Raw genomic sequence first — 10,834 nt, 5'->3', positions numbered from 1 at the left:
TATTTTGTATTTTTTAAAGGAAAGAGTCTGTTGTCAAATAACACTTCAAGCAACAATTGAAAAACATTTTTTGGGACTGGAGAGATGGCTCAGATGTTTAGAGCACTGGCTGCTCTTCCAGAGGTCCTGAGTTCAATTTCCAGAAACCACGTGGTGGCTCACAGCCATCTGTAATGAGATTGGTGCCCGCTCCTAGTGTGCAGGCACACATGCAGATATAGCACTGTATGCACAGTAAATCTTTGGGGGAAAAAAAGAAGAAAAAGAAAAAAAACATTTTTGGTAAACATCATTAGATACAACACTGTGAAGACTCAAATAACTACAGGAAAAATCAACAGAACAATTTTGCAAGACCTCTAACTAGTGGGGTATTTTCCTTTTCTTAAAAGCAAAATACGTGTAGAAATGAGGCATAGATGAATCCCTAAGACCTGCATAGAAAGTATGAGGTTTCTTTAGTGTTTATGCTAATAACATCTCCCGGGCATACGTTCCGTTCTAGCGACGCCAAAGAGTGTTTTCTGATTTGACAGCTTCCTCCATTCCCCCTTCCAAACCTATTTATTTTGAGCATCTCTTTTCACAAGGTAAAAGATAAATCCTTGTGATTTTCCAGCAATCCTCAGGGAAATCTCAAATTCTGTTTTAGGCTTAATAGATACTTTGCAAGCTTTATTTAATTTTCTTCTGTATCTCACACCCGATTTGTGGAAAGCAAAAATCAGAAGCCGTTGTCAGAGGAGATTTGAACCCTTGATTAAGAGAGGTAATGGGTGCCTGAGACGCCATGTCTGGTTGCCTATTGAATCAATGTGACAAGATGTTTAAAAAAACTGACAGAAGGCAGTGGGATTGGAAAGAGTCTTGCTTCTTTTGCATGGGGAACCCTTTCCCCCTCTTCCTTCTTACTCCCCTCTTCTTCAATCATTTTATTTATTTCTCTCCCTCCCTTCTTCCTTTTACATGAAAGGCATTAAGTAAGAACACAGACTGTAAAATTGCCGAGGTCAGCCACAGGTAGAGTATACAGAGGAGATAGAGTGACCTGGCTTTCTCAGGACAACGCTGGTTCTCACACTGAATGTCCCAGATAAGGAAAATTGTTCTCACAGGCAAACCACAGGCTTAGCAGAGGCCCTGAGTTCCCAGTAACCACATGGTGGCTCACAACCATCTGTAATAGGATACAATGCCCTCTTTTGGCATACAGAGCACACATACACAAAATATAAATGAATTAATTCAAAGAAAATGAGACTGAAGAGATGAGTCAGTGGTTAAGAGTCCTAGCTGCTCTCCCAGAGGTCCTGAGTTCAATTCCCAGCACCCACATGGCGCTTCACAACTGTCTGTTATTTCAGTTCCAGGGGATCTTGTACTGTCACACAGACATACATGCAGGCAAAAGACCAATACACATTAAAATAAATAAATCTTAAAAAAAACAACCAAAGAAGAATCCCACAATGATGACCAAGACCAGGTATGCTAGCCAATAAATAAATAGATAAATAAATAAATAAACTAAAAAGCCAGCAAAGAAATAAAAAACATTTGTATAGCATTAGTAGGTGAAGACATTAATTAGTAAAGCAAGAAAGTAGCCTATCAGAACTAAAAAAAAAAAATCAGCAAAAATGTTAATTTTATCTTTTGCAATGTTGGTTAGGGACAGAACCCAGAGCCTTGTTCATGCTAGGCAAATGTCCTGTTAACCCACTAGCACCTTTAACAGCTTATAAGAGATTTTCAAATTTATCATTAAACCATAGTAAGCAAAAGTGACCTTTGCCCTTTCTGTTCTCTGTGATTCTGTTTGCCCTCTGACGACATTTTAATTCTGATTCAGGTCTAGGATACAAGTTCAAAGCTAAATTTTAAATAAATTTAAGAAACTATTTAAGGTAATGTGGGACATAGGCATCCTGCTAGCTTTAGATGAGTCTCTTGTGTCACCTTAATAAACAGAGTAGTCGTTACCACATAAATATAAGTTCTTTCAAGTCCCCAATGACTGCAAAAAACTCTGAAGCTTTTATTGTTTTGGTGTCTTTTTAGATTATTTCACTTGAGAAATATAAAAATTTAAAGATTTTAAATTGTCAGTATTTGAGGTTATATAATTACTTACTTATCTAATAAAAAAATCACAATCAAACCCCAATCTGGTTTGAAGTAATGAGAGAATTTATAGCATTTTCCAGCTATCAAAACAACCAACCAAATCAACAGAATTGCCCTGTGCCGGCTATAACTTACCAGAAGTGCAATCTAAACAGCTGGAATTGTTCATATGGGCAAGATATATATATATATATCCAGAAGAACAGAACAGAACAAAGAACAGAAGCAAAAGCCACATCTGATCTTGATGGAGAAATCTTAACACTTTATTAAAGAAGTTGGAAGAGGATCGGGAGTGGGGAGGCATTCTGTGTTTGATCTGATCATGTAACATGGTAAAGGATTTTATTCCTCCCCATTCATCTATAAACTGTATTTATTCCCAAACGATGGCCCTTCTCCACAGTTTGCATAAAATAATAATGCCCATGAATAAACAGGTCTTTGTAAAGAGCGGTGTGGGGAGAGATTTGTCTTATTAGAGATCAGAATACACTGCCAAGGCAACGTGAAATGACCCAGGTTCAGACATGTGGAGGAGCGAGCTGAGCAGAGGAGCCAGAGACAGACCCTTGTGGAGGTAGGAAGTTCATGTCCAGTAGACAGGGCTGCACAACCAAAGGGGAAGGGACAGAGAGCGGAGAAGTAGTTCACTAACCAGTGAAAAGAAAGTCAGACACCCTTATAATACCCCACCCAGAAGGCACACTCTGCGTGAAGTAAAGGCTTGAATAGAAACGGCAAAACAAAAACCTTAGGAGCAAAAGGGTGTCTATTTGAAGACACAAAGGGGTAGACGTAAAACTTCAGAAGCACAAGCCATCAGACAAAACATCACATTGATTGCGTATAATTAATGGTTTCTGTTCAACAGATGATACAACCACAGGGTGATTCATAATAGGCAACTGGCTCTTCTACAACAGGAAGTGAACTCTATCTAGAACACACATAGAATTGATAAAAAAACAATAACCTTAATCTTAAAGAGACGTCAAGGAAGTAGATGGTGGGAATGCACACGTTAAATCCCAGCACTTAGGAGGCACAGCCTGTGAGAGCCAGGCCAGCCTGGTTCTCATAATGAATTACAGGCTATTCAGGGCTATATAGAAAGACACCGTATCAAAAACAAAACATAACAAAAAAGGTAAAGGACATAACTTCATACCAACACCAGGCAGAAGAGAAAATTCTAAAAAATAAAAAATTAGGGAGCACTGCAGGGAAATATGAACTGGGCAATAATGATTTAAAATAACTCTCCCCTTTGAGTTCTAACGTAGGGAACACAAATATGGGTGGCGGCAGGAGCAAAGGGTCTAAAAGGCCTGTGAAGATGTCAGTTAAGAGTCACAGGGCTGAGGACAAGAAGCCCAGGAAAGTGGCTGCATGTCCTCAGATACTGCCCTACCAGCTGGGCTCCCGGGGGTTTGGCATCCCCTGGAACTAATGATAACTTTTAACTGGTGCAATTAACTCTTATTTCACAAAATAAGGAGGGAGATAATTCAGATCTCACTTCAGTAGATTAACAAAGCTTATAACACTGCTTTTACAGTGCTATGGGCCGCCATGTGGCAAAGAGAAGGTTCTTAATCTGAACCATTGCTGTGGTGTTTGCTTTTTCCCTACCAAGATGAGAAAAAGTGTCACTAGGTCAGTGTCCTGCTCTAGCCATAGAGGCCCTTTGTGACTACTGACCACACCACGGTTGATTGTTTTGTTTTGTTTAAGACAGGGTTTCTCTGCAGCTCGCGAGCCTGTCCTGGAACTCACTCTGCAGACCAGGCTGGCCTCAAACTCACAGAGATCCATCTGTCTCTGCCTCCCAAGTGCTGGGAATAAAGGCGTGCACCACCACTTCCAGGCTCACTACATTTGATCTGATTTAGTGTCTGTGCGGAGTTTTAAATCATGTAGAGATCTTGGAAATCATCTTCCAGCCGACATGCTACAGACACACAAGGACTGTTGCAGTAAGGATTTTTTAAATGCTCTGATTTAGTTCAACATAAATTTATACTTTTCTTAATTTTAAACTTTGTGTTGACATTAGCTTGTTTGACAAGTAAAAAATGGGAAACCACACCAACTAGAATAAGCTACTTATTTATATTGTGATAATGTGATAAATTAGAGAAGGTTTGTCTTCATTAAAATGAAAGTCAGTTACTTTAGTTGTGGGAATCCAGACTTTTAAAAAGGTGTCTGAGCCGGGTCTGGGAACACATTCCTGTAATGGCTGCACTCAGTAGGGTTACAGTAAAATTGAGACCAGCCTAGTCTACATAGCAAGCTCCAGCCCAGCCAGAGCTACATAGTGAGACTGTCTCAAACACAAACAAAATTCCTGAGTTAGTTGGAGAGAAAAATAGCACATTGTCATGGCATGCTAAAAAAAATTTGATGTTTAATTAGCCTACATATTAGGGATTTTATTTGGGCAATTATTCGTTTTATAAACCAACCAAATAAAAAGCAATTTTAGTTTTAAAATGTTTCACAGCTTAATTTGTTTACCTCGTCAGAAACAGGAATCCGTAGACACTCGTTGAGAAGAAGCAGCATCTCCTAATGACAGGGAGAGAGCCACCGGCTTTAATTCTACAATTACAGCCACAGCCTGGGTCACACAGAGACACAGATTAGTAATGAAGGCGAAATACTTTCACTAGCGGTTATGAAGGAGATGTTCTCATTCTCCGCAGTAGACATGACATTTTTAATCAATTTGCATTCAAAACTGACAAACGCGCAAGCTACACAAAATAACAAAGCAACACAAAGACTTAAACCTTCCACTATCTTCTCTATTATGTCTCACCCAGTAAAGGCCATCTTCTGCCAAACTGGCTACGCCATAAAGCTAATACTCAGTTTTTCTGTCTTCGAGGAGATATAACTTTTTGCATAGACAGCCGAGTTAAAACCAAAACCAAACAAGACATAAACTGAGCCGGAAAAGTCCCACTGACTCTAAGTCTGCAAGAGCAAAGATTTAGTGCTAGTCAGAATTTTCTCCAACCAGACGGGGGTTGCTTGGAGGAGGGTGTCTTTCAAGCTGTTCAGGAGATGGACTTCTCTGAGTACAAAGTTCCCTCGGATCTGTCGGCTTACAAGGCAAAATCCTAAGTATACAAATAAAAAGAGAAGGCTTGGTGAGGATTTCATCTTATCTCATTCATTAATAAAGAAACCTGTGGTGTTTCAAGTGATTTAAAGGAAGATTTAACTTACAGAGACTTCTATTCCTTCCTCCCCGCAAAAACTGTTTACATTGTCGTGGTAGGGAATCATTTACATAGCTACAAACCAAAAATGTGTACATTATGAACAGTTCGATATTTCTAAGATAGTGTGCAGCTGTTCTCTCCAAACTGGAACATTCTCTTGGGGAATCTTAAGACTCTGGAAATGTATAGAACTTATTCAACTCAAGAACCTCAGAAAGCTACAAGTCTCTAAAGCCCCTTTCCAAGGTTGTATGAGGAATGAGCCACTGATGGGGAAGAAGTAACTCAGGCAGTGCTGTCTCCAAGTTGCACAGATAACTCCAGTAATGCGGCTTCCTTGAATCATCATGAAAATGAGGCAAAAAAAAAATCAAAGTAAAAGATAAAGTGTCATGACGCTGCTTCCTCCAAAATGAAATACTCTCTCTTAGAGGGCCAAGGGAGGCTGGTACTGTGTAGACTGTTGACGGAGTTTGCAAGACTTGGTTAGGTATGATAGAAAGTTATACGATTCATCAGGCCCCTTCTCCGTAACCAATGAAGGGCTGCTGGGGAGAAGAGATGGTTGGATAGAGCTTCCTGAGGGTGCACAGGAGCTCCGGTGATGCAAGATGCAGTGACGCAATTTTCTTGAGTCATCACACACACGGGGTGGAGCTTTCCAGTAATGCAGTGCTCTTTGCTTCATTCAAGTTCCTGTAAACAGCCCCTCGGCTGTGCTCATCTAAGCATTCACTGGGCACCAGCCTAGCCTTCAGCAGGCTCGCTCCTTTGGTTCATCATGGGTGCCCATGTGGGGTACATAGACATTCATTTACTTCCCCGCACAACAGACTTGGAAAATAATCCTATTCGGACATACCCGGGTAGGACAAGGACAACCTGAAGGACAGGTGAGGCGATTAACCACCCATTAACTTTAACATGCTAACAAAAAAAAAATCACAAAAGACGAAAGATGACATCATTCACAGAAGCAAAAGCCCCGACAGAGAGAACAGCAGCAAGTGAAGGGTGGTGAGACTGGAATGTGGTTGGATGAAGCCCAGAGGTTATGAAGGAAGCTGACACAAACCAATCTAGTTTGCCCACAACACTCTAGAGGAAGCCACTGGTTGCAGCCAGATGTCCCAGCGGTGTGGTAACTAACAGCAAAATCAATCAATCAATAAATCAATATTAAAAAATAAAAAAATTAACTCTAAAGCAAAAGCAAAGATCAAAGATTGCCGATTTTTAAGTTAGCTCTGGCAGAAAATGAAGTATGCCTACCTACTCCCTTTAAGAATCACAAGTTTATTCTCCAAGAAATTATATCATGGGACTCTGGATTTGAGGACACCAACAGCACCGTCTTCTTGGTTTGAGGAGCAACCTCAGCAGAAATGTTGCAAGGAGGGTGAAGAAACAGTCGGATTCAGATGCTTGGCTCCCATCGGAAGGAGTTCACAGCACAGTAGAGAGTTTGCAAAGACACAGCCAAAGATGTGGATTAGCTGGAAGCATGTGGGATTTTAAGTGTCAGACATTTTGTGCCTACAAAATTTTGTGACCATTGATAACACCAGGAAAGAGAGCTGACAGGTCCATCACAAACATTTTTTCACCAAAATAATAAATGCTGGTTATTGACCTCACCAAAATTGAATTAGAATTATATAACATATATGCATGTACATATATATATATATATATATATATATATATATACATACACACATACACGGGAGAAGGGGTGGTGGAATAAAAGTATTACATTTTTTACATCCACTGACAGTATCAATAGAAAATGTCTAAAACAGACATAATAAAGTAATAGAAATTTATTATTTTGAAATGTAGACTTTATAGTCTAGAGAAACGACTAACAGCTGGAAACAGACACTTCTGAGAGGCAGGAACTCAGGGCCTAGTGATATGACAACCCCTCTCCATGTAACCTGACTTTTATATAATAACTACATGCACTGTAGTTTTGAACAGTATTATTTTTAAAAACTCACATGCAAACAAGACTCTGAGGAAAAATATTTCTAAGTTATGCACTGAGATTGATTACCTTAGCGGTGGTGGTGCATGCCTTTAATCCCAGCACTCAGGCAGATCTCCAAGTTAGAGGCCAGCCTGGTATACAGAGAGAGTTCCAGGACCTTGAGCTACATAAAGAAACCCTGTCTCAGTAAATAAATAAATTATATATTAATTTCCTTAATATTTAAAAAGCCTTTTAAAATCAATAAAAAAGACTAGCAACCCACTATAAAATGAAGAGAAGACATAAAGCTACTCACAGAAAATGGTGAAAACTATTTGAAAACACTTAGGACTTACAATCAAAGAAATCCTCCCAAACAAAGACAACATTTAGAAATATATCCGACTGGCAAAGTGATTTAAACTGATAACACACAGAGCTGTCAAGCCTGGGATCAGACCTGTCACAACAGTCACAAATAGGGAGAGCCTACATGGAAACTATTCTGACGTTTGCTATCGAATGCCCAAAATACCAGCTTAAAATAGATCAGAGTAGCACTGCTCACAATGACAAGCCAGAAAGGAAGCAGCCCAATGACCTCCAGCTCCAAGTGGCTAATTTAATTGTGGCACTTGTAAGTTGTGGGTTCTCTGCATAATCAGAGAGAACATGGATGTCTTCGGCTGTGCTAAGGACAATCTGCCAAGAGCTGTTAAGTAAAAGGACAAACATGGGCCCAAGTATTCTGGTCCCTGTGGCAAGACACCTAAAAGACCTAAAAGAGCAATAGAGGTTGGGGCGGGTCCCTTGGCTTGCAGATTTAAAGAGCTTAAGGCTCTTATGCAATTGGACTGAAGAGCTGGGTTACAAGAGCCTTGGGGGAGGAAACGCTTCACCTCCTGCAGATGGGAGCAGAGTGGATGTAATGGTGTAAGAAGGAATCAGAACAAACTATGACCCCAGTGACCTATCTTCCTCCAACAAGACCCCACTTCTCACTTTTCACCACCTCCTTATGATGCCGCCATATAGTGGCTCCACCAAGAGATCAATGGATTGATTGAGTCAGGATCCAGCCATTGACCACTGACCTCCCAATATATAAGAGTATAGGACACACTTCATATCCAAGCCATAACACCAAGTTTGTTGCTCCTGCCTGAACATGCTCCCCGTCACCCATATATTGAAAACTTCCTATTTGATGTAGCAGTATTAGAGGTGGGCCTGGCTCCTAAGGATGCACCCTGTCCAGATGTGTGGACTGAAACCTTGTAAAGTGCCTGCAGGGGTGGGTTTGCCCTCCCTGGCCCTTTTCACCTTCTATCAGGTAAGAATACAGAAAGAAGGTCTTTGCCATATGCCAGCTCCTTGATCTTGAACTTGCCAAGGCTCCGAAACTCCCAGACCACGAGGGGATGAATTCAAGGGAATGAATTTCTATCCTTTATGAATTACTGTGTTGGGTTGTCTGGATCAAGAGCAGAAAACGAGCTAAGAAAGTGGTATTTTACTTTTTGAATTAAAAGGAAAGAAGTAAAACATGCCTTTGAATTCAATCGTATGTGCATTAGCAGACCCTGGAAGCATGCACCAGAAATCAGCGGGAGTGGGTGCCTCCCTCCGGCAGCCGCTGCCGTGGAAAATGAACACAGGTGGGCCATGTTGCATCCTCTTTCTTAGCATAGCACTTGAATTCAGAGCTATGCAAATGTGTTACTGCTCAAGCAGAAAAAATACAAACACAAAAATAAGAAGGAAACAGATCGTATGGGTTGGGGGAAGCATCCATACGATTTATTAGGAGAAATGTCAGGTATTCCTTTGATGAGGCACAGTTAACCGGAAGCAGATCCCAGGGAGAGTGTAATGATAGACAGCCACCAGAATCCCAACAGTCCTGGAGGGGAAGGCCAGACAAGCCTGCTCCAGGCGAGGTGAGGGAGGCTGGATTGGCCCTGGCTCTGATGCTCACTCCCTGCTAAGAGAAGAGGGAAAGAAGAAAAGGTACAAGGGTCTCCTTCCAACCACTGTGACCAGGGAATAGTGAGGGCGTCTGTCCTCTTCTGTCCTCTTTGCTCTCCTTCCCTGCCATCTGGAGTGAAAGTGGAAAGGGGCAGATGTATGTGGAAAACTAAGACATGGTCCAGGTGCACAAACCTGACCTGATGCATCTCCTCTGCCTTCTTCCCACTGAGGCCTGAAGCTGAAACAAGTCTCCCAATTCACACCCAGCCTGTCCTAGGGCTTCTACTGTGGCAACAAAACACCATGACCAAAACTCAAGTTGGGGAGCAAAGGGTTTATTTGGTTTACACTTCAGCATTGCTGTTCATCATGGAAGAAGTCAGGACCCAACTCAAACAGGGCAGGATCCTGGAGGCAGGAGTTGATGCAGAGACTGTGGAGGGGAGCTGCTTACTGGCTTGCTTCCCATGGTTTGGTCAGCCCACCTTCTTATAGAACCCAGGACCACCAGCCCAGGGATGGCACCACCCACTATGGGCTGGGCCCTCCCCTTTGATCACCAATTGAGAAAATGCCTTAAAGCTGGATCTCATGGAGGCATTTCCTCAACCGAGGCTCCTTCCTCTCTGATGACTCTTGTTTGTGTCAAGGTGTCACACAAACCAGCCAGTACACAGCCTGTAAGCACTAGGGGTGCCTAGAGACCCTCAGAAGCCCTGTGGCTCGTGTTCCACCCCTGTCAACAAGAGCAGATTTCTTGGTTCCAGTGACCTCGGAAAATGATGTCCCTGGGTGGGTTTGGTGTGATAGTTGACATTGATATCATCCAAGAGATAAATCCCTAGGTATGTCTGTGAGAAATTGTCTAGTTTGGGTAATGGAGATGGGAAGACCCATCCTAGGTGTGAGTAGTACCCCTCCGTGGACTAGAGTCCTCAACTGAACACAAAGGAGACAATTGTCTGTGCACCACTGTTCATAGCTCCTTGCTTCCTGACTGTGGACACAGTATGAGCAGCTGCCTCTCACTCCTGCCACAATGATGTGGTAGGGTTTTCTGTTTTGAGTTGATTTCATTAGTTAATAAAGAAACTGCCTTGGCCCTTTGATAGGACAGAAAATTAGGTAGGCAGAGTAAACAGAACAGAAGGCTGGGAGGAAGTGAGGCAGACGCCATGCCTCTCCTCTCTGGTAAGATGCAATGGAGCAAGCCACCAGGTCAGACATGCTGAATCTTTCCCAGTAAGACACCACCTCGTGGTGCTACACAGATTACTAAATATGGGTTAAGCAAGATATGGGAGTTAGCCAAAAAGAGGCTAGATATAATGGGCCAGTCAGTGTTTATAGGAATACAGTTTGTGTGTTGTTATTTCGGGTGTAAAGCTAACCATGTGGGAGCTGGGCGGGACGAAAAGCAAGCCTGCCCCCAGCTCCTTCTACACCACAAGGACTCCCCACCACAATACACTAGACCCCTCAAAGCCAGAGCCAAAATAGACTTCTCCTCCCGAAGTGCTTCTGT

General features: G+C 42.0%; 1 long non-coding RNA gene across 2 annotated transcripts; it reads right to left on the bottom strand.

Moving 5' to 3' along the window:
* Positions 1 to 2,453: 2,453 nt before the first annotated feature.
* Positions 2,454 to 7,765, bottom strand: LOC142846963 (uncharacterized). 2 transcript variants are annotated; one of them, XR_012910098.1, is made up of 6 exons: positions 7,695 to 7,765; positions 7,423 to 7,534; positions 6,636 to 6,859; positions 4,955 to 5,258; positions 4,651 to 4,701; positions 2,454 to 2,735 (listed from the first exon to the last, which is right to left on the bottom strand). It is a non-coding gene; the product is annotated as an uncharacterized LOC142846963 (long non-coding RNA). The 2 variants fall into 2 exon arrangements; XR_012910099.1 differs by having other exon boundaries at positions 7,423 to 7,519; positions 7,695 to 7,752.
* Between the last annotated feature and the right edge of the window lie 3,069 nt (positions 7,766 to 10,834).

This window comes from Microtus pennsylvanicus, chromosome 3 (genome assembly GCF_037038515.1).
Source record: "Microtus pennsylvanicus isolate mMicPen1 chromosome 3, mMicPen1.hap1, whole genome shotgun sequence".
Lineage (NCBI taxonomy): Eukaryota > Metazoa > Chordata > Mammalia > Rodentia > Cricetidae > Microtus > Microtus pennsylvanicus.
Note: the sequence above shows the minus strand (reverse complement) of the source record. Positions and strands in the feature narration are given on the sequence as shown.